The following is a 19,005-nucleotide window of genomic DNA, read 5'->3' on the forward strand; positions in this document are numbered from 1 at the left end:
GAGTTGGCCCTAGCTAAATAAAAATGATTGGGAGAGGGGAATCAAGGAAGACAGCATACACACTTTCACTACTACTGATCACCAGTTCAAATCCAACCCACGTCAGCGGCTGCGGGAAATCACTACCATGCGATACCTGTTTGGTGATGTATGTGAACTGAAATGACATTCTTAGGGCTTCTTCCATAGCTCATTGATATCAATGGAGTCTTTTCAATGAGTTTTGGATCATGCCCTCAGCAGGCAGTTATGCACATCACATAAACCACAGTGACCACTGGTGGGAAGCCTGAATAGAGGCCAAAGATTAAATGGGGCTAGGGACAGAGCTACTATCTCATTTCTAGAAGGCTGAGGACCCCTCAAAAAGGACTGAAGCCCATTATCACGCTTGCTTTAGCACTGCCGAAGCGGTTCTTGTTCTCTAATTAGGGGATTTCAACCTTCAAGGCTGTCCACCCAACACCCTTTACAAGCACTAAATTCACTCAAAATAACAAATTGTATTAATTTAAAACTGGAAAGCAGAAACTCTGCAATAGCATCAACAACAAAAAACGTTACAAAAATTAGATTTCACATAGATGAAAATCATTACAATTCTCTAGAGACTTCCCCTCTCTGCAGTAACCCAGGTCACTTCCTAGCTAGTAAAAAACGTGCCACAGGATATCAAAAGACTGTAACGTTCTTCTAATTTTAATATTCCTCTAATCAAATAATGAGTTGTTTACTGCCTTCTAATTTAAAGGTAATTCATTAAATGTATCCTGTCACGTCTAATGGGTAGCCGAGGCATGAGAACAACACACACTCCTGGGGAACATCAGGGGCAGTGTGGGAATACTTCATGCGGTTCACTGAAATTTAATACTTCCTACATATACAAATTGCAGTGATAATATATATTATTTAATAACTGCAAGGAAACAATATAAATGAAACACACCAGTGATTGAACTTGGTGCACAAAATATTTTTAAATAGGCTCAAAAGTGTGAATTCTAGGAAATGTGAAAAAATAGCAGAGGAATGTACACCAGTTACAAGCATATATACCATTTTTGGTATATCCACAAGTGGGTTTGATTCAACTTCCACTGAAGTCAATCAAAATCTCTTCATTGGATCAGGCCCAAAATGTTCATACAACAATAACGTTCAAGTGAGTGTCATGAAGTGGAGGAGAACAGACTGTACATAGATATTATGTACATTGCAAAAGTTGGGTCAGATTCAGTAATATTGGCCCAATACTGCAAAAGCTACCGAAAGCTATTGGTTTTTTTAATTGGGATGTAGCAAGGTAGTAAAAACATAGGGCCCAGATCTGCAACCCTTCCTGGCTACTCACAAGGTTGCAGTAGGATCACATCCAAAGCACTAATGGTATTTAGTGCCTGCAAATATAGGATGTTTAGAAACAGGATTGTTCAGATGACAATGCAAGGTCTGGATTGAGAACTCATCAGGTTGTTGTTTTTTAAAAATAATCGGGCAGTAGCACACTGTACTAATGTCTGGTTTACTGAAAACTAAGGTAACAACATTCAACCCATCTCTTAACCAGAAGTCTTTGAAAAGTGGGTATTTTTCAACTTCTTTTGGGGGCAGGAGAAAGGCAATCCAAACTTGTTAAGTATCAGTCCATTCTGTCAACCCTTGCCCTATTCATCAGAAGCAATGCAGAATCACTAGATCAGTTTTAGAATACAGTTTTGGTCAATGTGTGTCCAAAGCAGTCACCTGATTGGCTGTTGGTGAGGTCATACCCCAGTGACTGCAGTTTTAACATCATGCACATTATCCCAATCATCTACATAGCAAGTATCATCAGTGTAAGTGCTAGTAAATCACTGCAACAGAGAATAAAGCTACTTGTTGAAAGAGAGTGAAAGAGATCGGGTGCTTTAAAATGGTTATCTTCAGTTTTTATTTTCGAAGTGGAATGGGGTCAGCAAAGAATGCCTGCTTCATTGAGAGGAATGGGGATTGTAATATCCCTAGCTAAAATAAAGTGTGTGTGTGTTCAAAAGGTCCCATTTGAAAATGTTAAGAGGTTGCCAGTGGTAAGACAACAATTGGTCCAGGAAATAAAAACTATTTCAGGAACCATAATGTTTGGCAAAATGAAGTCAAATCCATTTCTCAGGAACAAAAATGTAACCGTGACATCTGCAAAAATAAGCTTCCCTGATTGCTTGTGACATTTTCACAAGTAGAACAGCCATGAAAATACGTTATGTACATCAAATATTGATACTCTCTTAGTAATGTAAATTGACATGCTGGTACTTTCTTAGGGGGGGGGCAAGACAAGTCAAAGCTGAAGGCAGATGTACTTAAAAAAGCATTGTAAAATACTAGGTCTACCTTGAAGTAATGGAGGTCCTGATTGGTGAATTGATGCACATATGAAAGGCAGTTTGCACATAGCCAGCTGGTCACTTTGGGAACAGATAAGTCATTATTTATCCATAATGATTCTGATAACGGCATTCATGAATTGAAGTCACTTCATGGATTAAACTGTATCATTACCTGTTTGAAGAATAAATGTTGCACTTCGCTAATCGTTTAGTATAAAAGTGTTATTAACAAAGTGCAAATTCCTATTGCTCCCTTTAAATCTACACAGCAATTCTAATTACAGAACATGCAAATATGCACTAAGTGCATGCTATGAAACACCGTGCCAGAAAAGCATAGATGTCAAAGCAATTCCGAAACACATCTGTGCTCAGGTTGTAAGGCGATGATTAAGCCTACCCCTTGGAGGATTCTCAGCGGCACACGGGGAGTATGCTGTCAGGAGTTATTTGCTTTGTACCGCTGAGTAATCAGTGGGAAAGAGTCAAACTATCATTTAAATTGGCGATATAAAAACATCCTATGAACCTTCTGATTTGGAGTATTTTAAACAGTGTTGCGTATGCACACCCAGTGTTGGGCACGGCTGACCCAAGCGGAGCGCAGCGGACAGACGCGGACACATTCAGGACAGGAGAGGGAACATTTCAGTCTGGCACTCGGGGAGTCTCCCAGAATCAGAGCAATAACTCCGGCGAACCAAATCCAGCTGCGGTTAGAAGCGGCGGACGCTCATTTGTGGGAAGGCTCAAGGTCTGCAGCCCTTCAAACACAAGTGATCCAAAGTAAACCCAAAGCTACCGACCCACACTAGCCCTGTTCACCCGCGGAGCGGGAATGGGGGGAAGAGGACTCCGGAGACGGGCAATAGCAGAGCCGCAAGAGGAAGGGTAACCACCTTGAACTCGGTAGGCGGATGGGAGCGAAACTTTGTTTAGCCCCTTCCAGGGCTTCCCTGCCTGGCATCTTGAGCGCTCGGAGGAAGAGGCGAGGAAGAAAACAGGCGGAGCAGACAAGCGAGGAGAGCCCGGCGAACCGGCGCTGCGCTCCGGGCCAAGAGGAGGGCGGATCGCGGCTGTCCCAGGACCCGGAGGCCGAAGCACTTATCTCCCGGATAAATGTCACGCTTTATGGATGAGCTCCCCGCCGTGATTCAAGCGGGACCTCAGGAGCGCTTCCTCGGCGGGCCCGGCTGCAGGGGGTCAACAGGCTGGAGGAGGAAGGAGGGGACCCTCCTCCTGTATCCCACAGACCAGGCACATCTCCGCCCTCCCCCAGCAACCCCGATCCGTTCGGCACCAGCTCCCCCCGGCCGCCGCTGCTGCCCCGTTAGCCGCATCAGCAGCCCGCCACAGGGAGGTCCTGGGGCAGAGCCCACCTCCGGCCGTGGGCAGCCTCTTCGCCAGACCGCGTCCGGGCAGAGCACCAGCCATCGCCGCCTCCAGCTCGCCCGGCTGCCACTAGCCCGGGCTCCGGGCTCGGACTCACCCAGCTCGCCCTCCAGGGCAGCCGCTCGCAAGGGCTCTCCCCGGAGGGAGGGTGATGGGGCCGCTCACACACACACCCCGGGGCCCCCCGAGAAGCGGGGAGCCGGCACCGAGCAGCCCAGTGCCCCCAGCCCCGCCGCCGCCCCGGGAGACAAGTGCTCCCGGGTCCTTTCGGAACAAGCCCCTTCCCCGGATTTAGGGGTCCCCGGCCCCCCAAGGAACCAAAGGGGGGACCCAGGGCTGGCAGCCGCCCGCCCCCTCTTCCCCGAAAGTTGGGAGACCCAGCCCCGGCCCCTGGTCTCACCTGGAGCCGGTCTGTCTGCTCCAGCGACGGACGGACCCGGTCCTCTCCCGACACGTCTTCAGCCGTGCGCCACGGGCAGCCGGGCGCTCGCCATAGCCCTGCACCCGGCTCCGGGGCGCACCTGCAGCCGGCGGGTCCCGGCGCCCCCTCACTTACCCAGGCTCGTCGCCCATGGCCCGGGCAGAGCGCGCCGGCCGGAGCCGGGGAGGGAGGAAGTTCCGAAGCAGCCGGGTCGGTGGGGCGGGTCGCCCCCCACCCCGGGACTCCCCCCGCGGGCAGCCGCGTCCGACTCCGGGGCGAGCCCCAGCGCGGCGAGGGCAGACTCAGCCGGGGAGGCTGCAGCTCTGGTTTGAAACTAGAGTGGCCCAGAAAGCCACCCCCCTGCCCATGGCAGCCGGCCCTGATTGGCCAGCCCCGCTCCCTCCCCCGCGCTGGGGGCGAGTCCCTGCTGCGGGGGCGGGACGGGGGACGGACAGCCGGCCGGCCCCCAGGTCTGCCCGCCCCTCCCCGTGCTTTCCGGGCGGCCCCGCCGGAACCCCGCGATGGCCACATCAAACCCAGCAGGGGAAGGTTTCCGAGCCTTCATAACGGGGCTGGGGGAGGGAGATTTCATAGGTGAGCTGTCCCCCATCCCGTGCAAATACTGGGCGGGCTTGGGGGTAACCAACGCTGCGGATGCTGCCAGCCTTGGGCCAGGGCCGTCTGCGCGGAAAGCATAAGCCGCCGGAGCTAAGGAGCTACCTGGGAGCGCTTGCAAACCCCTTGATCTCCTACGTGGACAGAGACCCAGGAACCCACATTCGCGGGGAGGAGACCCCAGAAATCATTTTCTCCCCCCTCCCATCCCCTTGTTTATGTACAGAACTATCCGCCTTCCAGTTAATGTTCCTTACCCACTAAGTATCAGAGGGGGTAGCCGTGTTAGTCTGTAGCCACAAAAACAAGGAGGAGTCTGGTGGCACCTTAAAGACCACCAGGTTTATTTGGGCATAAGCTTTCGTGGGTAAAAAAACTACTTCTTCAGATGCCTGGAGTGAAAATTACAGATCCGGGCATAAATAGATATTGGCACATGAAGAGAAGGGAGTTACCTTACAAGTGGAGAACCAATGTTGAAGGCCAATTTAGTCAGGGTGGATGTGGTCCACTCCAGCTAGTTACTGTATTTGTTTCCCTCACCCCACAGTAGAACCGTGTCCGCAGTCCCATTCTCCATTACGTGGCCCCTGGAACATAAAGAGGGATGCCCTAGTGCAAATGCCCCTCAGCACAGAAGTCTCCACTTTCAGTCTGGCAAACAGTTCCCGGGTCAGCCAGAGATGTGGAAACTCCGAAGACTCAGAGCTCAGATTATCATCCTGGAAGATGGCTGCTCAGCTGAGCCCACAAAGGCTCCAAGCAACCTTCCCAAATACACTAACCCTTCCTTTAAACAGAATTTAGGTCCCTCTCCCTGCAATCTCTTCAGAGGGCGGGAGGAAGCACAGTACTTGTTGTTCTTCCTTTAGCATCTTCCTACTGCACCCCATTCTCTTTCTTTCCCCCTCTTTCTGCTCCATAAGGTTCCCAGTTCCTCTTGCCCCTGCCATCACGAGATAGCGCACAGTAAAAGTGGAGATGCCTTTTGTTTCTGGGAAGTGCCCTATTCTATGCATGCTGCATCCCCAGAGCCCTGCAAGTGAGGGAACACAAGTTGTTTGCAGTGCAAGATCTCGATGTTTTTCCCAGGTTGCACGGCACACGCTGCTTTCCCACTTAGCCCAAGCTTTTAGCTGTCTAGCAGAGCCACTGCTAGGATCAGAGAGCTAGGCGTGCCCTAGCTGGGGGAAGAGGACAAAGCCAATTCCCAAGCAAAGGGTTGGTCTGCAAATCCGGTCAGCATCTTCTTTTGAAAACATCGGCAACTTGGCAGGCATGATAGCATGCCAGAGGCTTGACCTGCCAACCTTCTTCTGGTCACAGGTCTGGTCAGTAATATACTGCATCCATAAGAAAATGGACTGTCAAATTTAGGAATTAAAATTCAGTGACATTTAGTGAAAAATGATGTTTTACTGGCAGTTTTCTAGTGGCTGGATGCAGGGGTCACTGACCTACTGGGTGACCGTGGGCAACTCCACTGCTCACTTTCCTCTCTCCTCCTTTGACTGCCTTCTCTATTTAGACTCCAGATTCTTTAGGGAGGATTTGTCTCCTACTGTGTGAGTGTATTGTGCATAGTACAATGGCACCCGATCTTGGCTGGGGCCTTTAAGTGTTATTGCAGTACCACCCATCATCAACATGTAATGCAAAGAGATAGTGACAGGTTTCAGAGTAGCAGCCGTGTTAGTCTGTATCCGCAAAAAAAAGAACAGGAGTACTTGTGGCACCTTAGAGACTAACAAATTTATTAGAGCATAAGCTTTCGTGGACTACAGCATCCGAAGAAGTGGATAAACTGAATGGACCACCTCTTTTTTTAAAGAGATAGTGGATAAACTGAATGGACCACCTCAGGTGTTCTGAGCAAAGCTGAAAAGGTTATTCGTATTGTGGATTTCAACCAGGTATGGTCCTTCAAATTGACCTTTGCCTAACTTTTCCAGCATTACTGTATGTAAGACCTTAAAAATCACTGTACCTTCTCTAGCGCAATCTGTTGTATTTTTAAATTTACAGTGGCAAACGCAACCCATTTAGATAATTCGAGAATGAGAGAGAGGGGCCCACAAAATCCAGTTCCACCAATAGATCCCATGCCTCCCCTCTCCCTTATGGCCCAATCCTACCCCTAGGAAGGAGAGGGAATCAATAGTAGTTTTAATGGTGACTTAAATTGGAGGAAGATAAAGCCCTTAGTGTCAGATTTCATTTCTTCCTCCATGCTTAGCTTAGTGCTCCCACACTCTTTTTCTTTAAACCTGCCTCCAAATTTTTGTGAATCCTTCAGACAATAACATCAAGAAAAATGCCCTTATTCGCCCATTATACATATTTTAAAAGATTTGAGATAGAACCAGAGGAAGGTTCTATCTGTGTGGTTTGGGTTGTCCTCCTGCTTCAGTTGTCAGCTCTTCAGGGTTGGGACCACATCTTCTCCTCTGGCTCATACAGTGCATTGGCAGCATTTGACAAATAATCATTATTGTAATGGGGTTGCACATCAGTGCACAATTCCAACTATCCGGACTGGGGAGTGGTAAGAGCATTTGTTGTGTTATGACTGTGTTCTAGGTGAATTATTTTATAGAGAAAGAATGTACATCTTCTGTTTAAACTTTTTTCCTGCTTTTCCAACAGAAAACATTGAAGTGCCATTTATGGTTTGGTCAGTGCAACCTCACTTTCCACCTAACTGCAAGTTACTTTTTAAACACACACATACACACACACCGATCCAATACTCTTACACAGGTACTATGGTGATTGGTGCACTCGATATAAACTGACAAGCCTAAATATTCAAATGTTTTTGGTTGTAACAATTTTTGGGTGCCAACCTGGAGGTAGCTTTTTAGAAGTGCTGACCACCCACCTTCTGAAAATCAGGCCTTTTTGAAAGGTATTTTACATTGGTGACTCAAAAATGGTGGCACTCAAAATCACTAATCATTTTTTAAAATTTAGGCTCAGTCAGTCTGTTTTTCTTTTCCTCTCTTGGCTGCAGAGGTGCTATTGTGGTGTCCCTACTATCCTCTTAAGGTGAAATTCACCCTTACCCAGAGGAACAGCACACACCCATGCACTGCTTACAGCCCATGTAGGCCTTGTGCTGAATTTCACTCTGAGTGTGAAGCAGCCATATGGACAATTGATGACTGCTCAGAGCTACAATTTCATTTATTTACAGCTAGGCTGTGTGCCATTTACTACTTAGTCTTCATCTCATTGCTACTTCACCCTGCATAAATTTGCACTGCTTCAGACCTATCTACCCTATGCAAAGTACTAGAGTACTAGGTTATACGCGGCATTTGTGTGGGAGGCGCTTTGAGCATGAGACAGGCCTGAGAACTCACCCCAGCTCTGACGAAGTCTCTGTCTTTGAACAAATCTCTCACCCCAACTCAGTTTCCTCATCTATACAATGGGAATATTAATACCCATCTCATAGGGGTGCTGTTCAGACAAATTAGGTAATGGCTGTAAAGCGTTTTCAACGTACAAATGCTGAACAGATGCTCCCCATTTTTAGTGAATTGAGAGCACTTTTCAAATACCATCTAACTGAAACTTCGAAACATCCCTGCGAGGGGAATTATAATTCCCATTTTACAGATGAAAAACCCAGCAAAGGGATTAAGGTCTTAATCCTGCACCATTTAAATCATGCACTCTCCCCCTGCTGGCTTTAGCCCTACATGATTTGCCCAATGTGAACAAGATAGTAAACCTATAGGAAAGGATTAGAACTCAGTAGTCCTGGTCCCCAGTCCTGTGATCAAACCACCTCTTCCTTTCACAGACCCCACTCCTCACAGCTGGAGGCCATGCCAACAATATTTACACTGCCGATCATCTTTTAGCTTTGCAGTTACCAGGGTCCACTGCTTCCCTCCAACAGAAGTAGGCTTGTACCTTTTGACACCTCACCGGACTCTGTGACTGTCTCGCCAAGATGAGCCAGAGTAAATCCTGGATACGTTTTAAGTCTTTTGATGATTTGAATAATTAAAAGGCTCATTATTTCTAAACATGTTTAACCATTTTTTTCTATTTCTGCTTGCAAAATTAGCTGATGCCCGTTTTAAATAAACAGCTATTGTGCAGTTAAACAATGATTAAAGAAGAGTTCCATTTAAATTATTAAGTGGTTAGATAAAAAGCCTCCCTTCTCTTTTGTACACTACTTTATTCAGAAGTCAAACTTCTGTAGTCTCAGGGAATGCTAATGAACAGCATAATAACGCACAAGGGCAAGAGCAGGCTGATTAATTAAAAACAGAAGCCAGAAATCAAAGGTCTTAAAATAGGCTTACAAAAATAATTCAATTATAGTTTATGAACCTAGGATAACCAAGACACGTCCCACGCTTTCATTCATCATTATACCCCATTTTAATATCTAAACTGGCTTGCTTGTACATGGGAAGTGGTGCTAATTGGGTCTTTCAGGTGTGACGCTTACATAACGAGACAAAAGCAACCCGACGCTCACGTCCAATTTTCATCATTCTGTAACTTGAAAATGGCTACACTTGACTGAGTGTATTCTCAGTTTAACTGATTTACTAACCTATTTACTAAACTGATTTCCTTGAACTGGTTTACTAAACTATTTTTAGTCATGACCCATTTCTGCAGTTGTTGAACAGTCCATTGAACTATCACTTTACAAATTAATTAATTAGAAGCTCCACACCCATAATGTCAGCCTCATCACAAATCCACCTCATAGAATCAGAGAAGATCAAGGTTGGAAGGGACCTCAGGAGGGCATCTAGTCCAACCCCCTGCTCAAAGCAGGACCAATCCCTGGTCTCTCTACTTGGTTTCACCTCTTCCTACAGCTCAGTATCTTCTTCCTTTACATCTTTCCCCAGGCCTATGTGTTGGTGTTGTGAGCAGGACCTTCCTTTTTTTTTTTGAGTTTGCATTACTTCACATATCCACAAGGTCCTTCATATTCAGTTTTTTATTTTCTTTAACATTTCCTGGGAGTGTAGCAGTGTTGGTTACTAAAATTTTAAAAATGATGAAAATCAGTGCAAAAAATTTACTTCACTGTTTTCTAGGTACATGTTGGGGTTAATATTAGGGGACAGGAGGACAGAAAAAAATCAACAAATAGAGAAAAGTAAGTACACTGAGAGTAAAAGCAATGTAATGCTGTGGTTTATTTCATGAACTGTTAATGAACAGTTCATGCACACGTGTGTGTGTGTGTGTGTGTGTGTATCTTCCACTACACTGCCTTACTTTAACAGAAAGCGTCCCATTTACATTTGGACTATAGATGAACATAACCACATCTACCTACTGTAATGTATTGCATTTTGTTAACATAATCAGTATTTTCTTGTACTTGAGTGCTCCAAAATTCTGGTAAAAAAATCAATAAAAATCATAGTTTTTGTAAAATCCAGGCATTTTTCAGTGGGGAAAAAAAAATCTGTAAAAACTGCAAATGAAGGACCGTAAGCGCAAGAAAGCTGTGTCTAGCAATGGCGTAAATCAGGTCATTAATAAAGTATCTTATCCTGGTGGGGCAGGGCCAGGAGCATCTGAGGTCTTGAGGCAATGCAGTAATGGAATCGGAAAAGCATCGTGTAGCCTGTGGTAGGAGATGGCTATTCTGTTAGTAGGACGAAATCCTCCCTTGTCAGAGGTCCAGCAGCAAAGCCAATGCACCTTTTAAATCCTCAGAATAGGGCTTGAGTGGGATTTAAGTGGTGCACAGAGAGAAAACAAAGGAAGAAGACAGCAGGGTAGCACCTGCACTTGGTACAGAGTGAAAGAGCCTCAAGTAAAAGCTTTGACAGCAAACACTATCTAAAGAGGCAAAGGGCTGTTAGGTAGCAAGAATGGATTAGGTTGTCATTGCAAAGAGAGGCATATTCTTTGGCGGGGGAAGGGAGAAAGAATATGAGGAAGATTAATGGTAAGTGACATGAATCAAGCTGCACAAATCAGTGAGAGTTGAATCAGGCCCTAAGTTAGTGCAAAACTGGAGCTTGGGGACTGATGTAGGTTGCCAGTATAGATTAAAATAAATAAGGGAAAGATATGAAGAAGAGCTCTGTGTGGCTCAAAAGCTTGTCTCTCTTACCAATGGAAGCTGGTCCAATAAAAGATATTACCTCCCCCACCTTGTCTCTCTAAGGAAAAGACAGATATTCTGACTTTGTTTGGAGGGCCAAAACCGAACCTGTGTGGGTGTGCCTAGCACACTGTAGGTGCAACAAATAATAATAATAACAACGTGTAGTCCACAAAGAGGCCATCAGCCACTCCAGCGATGCCACTATAGGTGACACAATAAAGAGGCAGCATGCCCTCTCATCACTAGCAACAAAGTCAAAGGAGGATGTAAGACAGGAAGCTGTTTGCATAAGAGTGTCTAGCATTGGATCCCCAATCAATCATCATTCAAGCACTATGAAACAACAGAGGAAGTGAGAACAGGCCAAGATCATTAGTGAGAATGGTGCTACTCAGAAAGTTTGCATTTGCACAAGCAGTGTACCATCTTTGGGCACATAATAATGGCAGCTTCAGACAGAAATGGGTATGAATACCTGTGCATACGCACCGTTTTGTTAATTGCGTGTGCAAACCCCGCATGCGATTGTGTATCAAACCTCAACTTTCTGAAAATCAATCTCCATCTTATTTGGAATCTTCCACAGTTATGGCCACAAAAACTCTACTGAGCATGAAAGTTGAGAAAAGTTCCTCTGCATCTGACAGACAAAGAATAGACTGTATGTCAGCACAGGGCAAAACCGGGTCAAACAATCAAAACCCCAAGAACCTCAGGGTCAGGTTTTCCCAAGCTGCACGACTCACTTAAAATAAAAGTTATGACTTTAAAAGATGGGCTCCATTTAGTAATGTCATTTCAGGGCCATTCTCAAGATTCAGTGCATCTGCGATTTTCAAAACACTCTATGTTAAAAGACACGACTTCAGTGACTTTAAGATGGCAGGAAACCTGGATTTTTAAATTTTCCTCAACTGTAAGACAGCCCTTATGCTACTTCCAGAAATTAGCATCTAGAATTAGTTTCACTTCTAAAAATAAAAGACCTATTTCACTTGCAACAAAATGTGAATCTTTTCAAAAAATCTTGATCTACAGCAGCATCCTGCAAAAGGAAAGTGGCGACACGTATACATCTGAGGAGCAGACATTTAACAACACGCAGTGGGGCTGAAGCAGGGGTCCCTTGAGTTTCATTTTCCTGTAGGGGAGCTTTCAAAAGCTCAGGAAACACCCATCTATAATCTAACGTTATTGATTTTCCAATGGGGCGGGGGGGAAATATCCAAGCACAGAAAAAATCTGAGTCCCCTACTTTCTATGTTCTGTCATCAAGTTCTGTGATGAAATGCACTGGGAGCTATGCAAGTGACATCCTTTTGAGCAGTCAAGGGCAGTTAACTAAAACAGTGTAAGTCAGTCATAATTAACATCTTTCCTCAACATGGATCAGGTCTCCCTCACTTTAATAACATTGTATGGTCCCCCGACTTCAGTGGGACTACTCATAGAAGTAAGGCAAGCAACTGTGGCCTCTTATATCCATCTGGCTTCAACCATATCCTAACAATTGGTGAATGAATTACATTTTCTTAAACATATAATTATATAGCAGGGGTTGGCAACCTTTCAGAAGTGGTGTGCCGAGTCTTCATTTATTCACTCTAATTTAAGGTTTCACGTGCCAGTCATACATTTTAACGTTTTTAGAAGGTCTCTTTCTATAAGTCTATAATAGATAACTAAACTATTGTTGTATGTAAAGTAAAGAAGGTTTTTAAAACGTTTAAGAAGCTTCATTTAAAATTAAATTAAAATGCAGAGCCCCCCAGACCGGTGGCCAGGACCCAGGCAGTGTGAGTGCCACTGAAAATCAGCTCGCATGCCACCTTTGGCACGCGTGCCATAGGCTGCCTACCTCTGTTATATAGGTTAGATCAGCAGTTCTCAAACTGTGGGTCGGGACCCTAAAGTGGGTCGCAACCCCATTTTAATGGGGTCGCCAAGGTTGGCATTAAATTTGCTGGGATCCAAGGCCAAAGCCCAAGTCCGAGGGCTTCAGCCCAGGTTACAGGCCCTGCTGCTGGGACTGAAGCCCGTGGGTCTCGGGCTTTGGCCCCCGCACCCAGAGCGATGGGGCTTGGGTGAGTTCAGGCTTTGGTCCCCCGTCCTGGGGTCGTGCAGTAATTTTTGTTGTCAGAAGGGGTTCGCAGTACAATGAAGTTTGAGAACCCCTGGGTTAGATTGTATGAGTGAAACCACAGAATAACTCCAATGAAGCACTGTGGAGTTATCTTCTGATTTACAAAGATGTGAGATCAAAATATAGCCCTACAAGTTAATGTCCCACCGTTTGACAGATCCGCGTAAGCGGTGTTACTTTTCCTGACTCAAACTCTATAGCGAGACAGATGAATATTCTCTCTAGGAGGAGCGTCTTATCTTACTATTCTGTCTACCAGTAAATAATGACTCTCAAATGAGAAGAAAAGATGGCAGCAATACAGCTTTCATTCAGTTCATCAAGTTCAATTTTGATAAGCAACCTGGCACGCTGGAAAGGATTACATATGTCTGTATATTTAATTCATGACTAAATGCAATGCTTAGTATCCTTTTGCACTTGGGAGTTCAGTATCTAACAGGCAAATGAAATACAGTCTAATGGTGATATTTTCTGTACTCTGGCTGCGTGAGTGACATTCGTGCACCCCACTCATGTCAACATTGGATGCTGAGGCCTATACTTAATTTTCTCAGCAAGACATTAATCAGAATCCATCTGTTTCCTCCTCATTCTGGAAAATTTCATTACAACTAAACCAAAGATTATAGGATTCTCGTGTCTGTGGTGTTTGTTTCTCCCCACACACACACCAGTTTTGGTGCTGTCCAAACTGAATGATTAAAGCTGCTTAGTTTAAGTAAGATTGGAAACAATCTTCCTTTCGGGATGGAAAGGCATAATGACAGCGAGCAGGGGCTGACGTCTGCTCTGTTACACGCCTGTAAATCCAGAGCAACTCCACGGAAGTGAGTGCCGTTCATTCAGATTTATTTCAGAGTAGCTGAAAGAAGAATCTGGACCTTAGTCTTTCAGTATGTGCTTCTGATCCAGTGATAGGATACGTAACGATTCAAAAACGATCACTCTGCAAGTCTTTATTATTTATCGTCTACATGCGTACAGGTGCCTAGCACAATGGGACCCAGATATTTAATTAGGGCCTCTGGGTGCTACCCCAATATAAATAAACCTGAAATTCTCCCCCATATTCAAATATCCAGCCAAATCCGTTTATCAAATGCTTTAACTAATTATTTTCTCCTTCCTGAATCTTCTACTGGATTGCAAGGGGAAAACTGGACTTAAAGATTCCCTGAACTTAACCTATTTGTAATGACAACTATCACATACTGATGGATGTGCTTGCTTCAAGAGCAGTGATGGGGAAAATGGAAAAAATTATTTGGGTACGAAACACGAGGCATGAAAAGCAAAAAGCGAAATGTCAATAAGAATCTGCTACTGGACGGTTGGGTAACAGCTACAGCCAAACATGATTCCAAGAAGCTCCTAAATGACATAGAAGCTAAATCTATAGTCCAAAAAGTAGATGCTTCTACCACAGAAGCCATCCTGGCTTTCCCGCAGATAGTGGAACAATGAAAGACTCGGGGAAGTTTAGTAACGGGACATGAGCTCCTATGAGAAGGAATGATTTCACAGACAGCTGCAACACCCTGGTACTAATGCCAAGAAGGCAAAGAATCTGGGAAATTAGGAAATCTGGAGCCCTAATTAGGAAATCTGGAGTGTTGCATGCACTGAAAGAAATAGGAATCTCACGTGTACCTCTTGGTAAACGGGGTGCAAGCAAACAATATGTTTTCAATGAGGCTAATTGTAAATGCATACATTTGGGAACAAACAACGTCAGCCATACTTACAGGATGGGGGACTCTATCCCAGGAAGCAGTGACTGAAAAATATTTGGGGGTCATGGTGGATAGTCAGCTGACTCATGAGCTCCCAATGTGACGCTGTGACCGAAAGAGCTAATGAGATCCTGGGATGCATAAACAAGGGAATCGTGAGTAGGAGTAGAGAGATTATTTTACCTCTATATTTGGCACTGCTGTGACTGAAGCTGGAATATTGTGTCCAGCTTTGGTGCCCAAGATGCAGGAAGGATGTTGATAAATTGGAGAGTGTTCAGAGAAGATCCACGAAAGTGATCACATTGTATAGTGATAGACTCAAAGAGCTCACTCAATTTAGCTCAACAAAGAGAAAGTCAAGGGGTGACTTGATTACAGTCTACAGTATAAGTATCTACATGCGGAACAAATATTTAATAATGTGCTCTTCAATCTAGCACATAGGTGTAACACGATCCAATGGCTGGATGCTGAAGCTAGACAAATTCAGACTGGAAATAAGAGGTACATTTTTAACAGTGAGGGTAATTAACTATTGGAACTATTTACAAAGGGTTGTGGTGGAGTCTCCATCACTGACAATTTTTAAATTAAGATTGGATGTTTTTCTAAAAGATCTGAACTAGGAGCATTCTATGGCCCATGTTATACAGGAGGTCAGACGAGATGATCACAGTGGTCCCTTCTGGCCTTGGCATCAATGAATCCCACACAAGAAGACCCTGAGTCTTTGTCCTCATTTTGTCTGGTTGCAGTTAGAGGATAAGAGCCTACTAAATCTGCCAACTAATGGAGTTACTCCATTAGCTCAATCAGTGGAAGCTGATGCTTATAGCCCTAGAGCCTAATTCAGCAAGTTACTTACGCATGCGTGTTGTTCCATTGACTCCATTGAATTAGACACACGCCTAAATACCTTGTCGAATTGGAACGTTGGTGCTGCAGGTCCCAGCCCCAGGGAGAGGTCAGTGGGTTAGGTGACACATGCACAAAGCAGCAGTGGTAATAAAAGGCAGGACTGAAATCCACCAGTATAGCAGAAGTCTCAGAAATCCCAATGATTATTATGTAGTTATGGTGCAATAGGCAGCAATTCCTCTGAAAAAAACAAACGCAAGGAACAAAGAGGAGCAGCCATCAGGGCCTCGCAAAGGACTGCCCAAACATCTGACTGGAATGGAAACGGAAGAGCTAGGAGGTGACCACACCCAACTATACAGAATCAACTAGACAGCAAAAATGCAGAAAGGGTTTAAAAAAACACATAGAAAAGAAGGTGAGATATAGCCACAAGTAACGGAAGTTAACCCACCCATGGGAGATATCATCTGAGACACAGATATTCAACAGGAGGGACAGACCTGGAAAAGAGTGTCACTGGCTTGGAGGTGACAGTGGACAGCAAATTTGACACAAGTTTGCAATAGGACACTGAACAGAAAAGGCCGATGCAGTTTGGGTCTGCAGCAGATAAAACGATCACACATCACAGAGCCAGGAGGTTTCTGTAGAATATTGCTGCAACCTACAGCTGGATTAAGGCAATCCAGGGCTTTAAACACACCAGAATCCATGACCCCACTTCCTGTGTGAACGTGCCTCTCACTAGGAATGGTGATAGCAGGGGTCACTCTCTATCAGTAAAACAAGGGCAGCAGCGTGGGGTCTCATGTCCATCCCAGGAGTTGCCACAGCCCCCCCCCAGTCCCCCCACCCATACACACACATACAGGGCGTGCTCAGTATATCTGCTTGGAAAGGTGAGTAGGCCCGCTGCAGTTTTTTCCTCTTCTCACACACAGCGTCCTTTGCTGGTGGAGCCCTGGCTTTAAGATCCCATCCAGATGCATGTACAGTTCACGCTTCTCATAGCTATTGTTTCAGGTTGTTTGCAGACTCAGGCAAACATCCTGGCTTCAGTTTGCACTCCGGTCCTGTTCTCCAGCCTTTCTTTTCAGTCACGAGGGCTAGAGAATTACTTTTTTTTCCTTCAATGAGAGCTGAGATTGTGATGTACTCACATGATGCAGGACCCGAGGCTCAAAATCCTATAATGAATATGCCTTAATTTGGCCCTGGTGCAACCACACCTTGTACATTGCATTAAGTTCTGGATACCTGATTGCCAGGAAGATATTGACATGTTAAAGGAGGTTAAAAGAAGAGAAGACATTTGCATAAATTAACTAGGGATATTTATAGAAACTCCAAATGAAATAATATAGCAGCAGTCTATCCATGGGACCATCTGCTAATCTATGTCCCGTGGCAAATAAGGTCAACAAGGGTGGACCTATTTCAGATCTTCTCTGTCAAGAGCTGAGATTATGCTTCCACATAAACCAGAGCATGCATCTGTGGTATTTTATATTTCTGTCTAGATTTTCATAACATGGATACCACAGGGATGGACACAGCGCCTTCCATAAGCAGGGCAGGACCCCAAACTATTTGGGTTTGTTATCTTGGGGATGGGCAAGGGCAGAGGGTGGAAAAAGTTATATCAATTTAGTTAACTGGTTCTTGGTGATTCTTCTGTTTTAGCAGGTCTATTGCTTTTGTTAGTATGGTATAGTTTTGTTTTAGGGATCTGTGGTGCTGTGGGGTCAACCCAGACCTATAAGGTGTTCTGTCACCGCCTGCCCTGTAACCCTGGGGGCCTCGGTGCTGTGCCACTTTGGCTCAGAGCCCTGAAAGCCTGGGACCAAACAAAGGGAGAAACAGGCTTCCTATCAGACAGGAGGGAAGGGAATGTAAATTAAACACTGTGGAACCAAAACAACAGATGCCCCTTTGACAGGTGCCAACTTTCCGATGTGCCGGGGGGTGCTCGACCCCTGGCCCCGCCTCTTCCTGCCCCATCCCCGCCCCACTTCTTCCCACCCCATCCCCGCCCCGCCTGTTCCCGCCCCATTCCATCCCCTCCCCTGAGCACACTGCCTCCTCTCTTTCTCCCCCTACTCTGCAGAGCCTCCTGCATGCTCCGAAAGCTGATCACGGCAGGCAGGAGGCACTGGGAGGGAGGGAGAGGCGCTGATCGGTGGGGCCCAGTGGGAGGCACTGGGGGAGGGAGGCTGATGGGGGGGCTGCTGGTGGATACTCAGCACCCACTGTTTTTCCCCCCATGGGTGCTCCAGCCCCGGAGCACCCACAAGTGGGCACCTATGGCCCCATTTACATACAAGTCAAGAGGGGATGAGAAGCCAACAGTTTAGCGAGCACACCAGGGACACAGTCCGCACCCCCTTTGGAAGTCTCCCTGGCTCTTCAGGAAGAGCCCATGGACTTTGAGTAATATCGGAGGAGCCAAAAGACCTTTTAGTCATCCTGCAGCTGAGGAGACAAGGCCAACCCGCACTCTGGGCTCTGTGTGGGAGCCTGGCTAAGGACTGGCCAGCCCCGCTGGAAGGACGACTGGGGTGAGAAAGCTCCTTTGAACAAAAGCCTCTAGGTTGTTAAGTTAGCTTTTAGACTTAGAAATGTATTTTTCCTTTTGGTTGCAAGTAACCGTTCCTATCCCAATTCTTCTACTGGGTATCACTTAAACCTCTGTTCTTTGTTAATTCACTTACTCTTGTTTTATTGCACAACCCTCTCAATGCTGCGGTTCCAAGTGAAGAGCGAAATCCTCAGCCACACTAACAGGCGGGTGCTGCGTTCTGTCTCTCTGAAGGAGCAGCGAACGGATAAGGCTTGGCGAGGGTTCCAGTGAGAGGCACTGGACACGGCTGGGCTGACAGTTTGGGGGAGACTCAGGACGGGAAGGGCTGTTGGTGTCACCCTGCCAGGAATAACCAGGCTGAGGGAAGCCAGTGTGAGGCCATTGTGCTGCTGTGGTTTCAGGGCTCTGAGCCAAAGCTGTACAACATGGAGGGACCCAGGGCAGGTGGTGCAGAACCCCTTACTGAGTTGACCCCCAGAGCGTCACTGTAATTATTCATATTTATATTACAGGAAAAGCACATGATGACTCCTTTAGCTAAGGTTGCCTCATGCCCCCGGTTAATATATTACATATACTTACAGACACACACACAAACACTTTTATGGCCTATGTTTTCAAAAGTGACTAGTAATTCTGGAGGCTTCCATTTTTAGGCATCCAATCCCAATCTGAGGCACTTTAAAGGGCCTGATTTTCAAAAACGAATGAGCAGCCGCCCTCTGAAAATCATCACCCTTTAAAGTATCTCAGATTGGATATCCAAAAACTAAGT

General features: G+C 45.7%; 1 protein-coding gene across 2 annotated transcripts in view; it reads right to left on the reverse strand.

Annotated features, from left to right (window-relative positions):
* TAFA4 (TAFA chemokine like family member 4) overlaps positions 1-4,469 on the reverse strand; it is a 113,546-nt gene extending 109,077 nt beyond the window's left edge. For both annotated transcript variants that reach the window (XM_054035355.1, XM_054035356.1), the window contains exon 1: positions 4,162-4,469. The gene's annotated coding sequence lies outside the window, so the exon portion shown is untranslated. The remainder of the gene's footprint in view (positions 1-4,161) is intronic.
* Between the last annotated feature and the right edge of the window lie 14,536 nt (positions 4,470-19,005).

The sequence above is a fragment of the Malaclemys terrapin genome, chromosome 7, assembly GCF_027887155.1.
Source record: "Malaclemys terrapin pileata isolate rMalTer1 chromosome 7, rMalTer1.hap1, whole genome shotgun sequence".
Lineage (NCBI taxonomy): Eukaryota > Metazoa > Chordata > Testudines > Emydidae > Malaclemys > Malaclemys terrapin.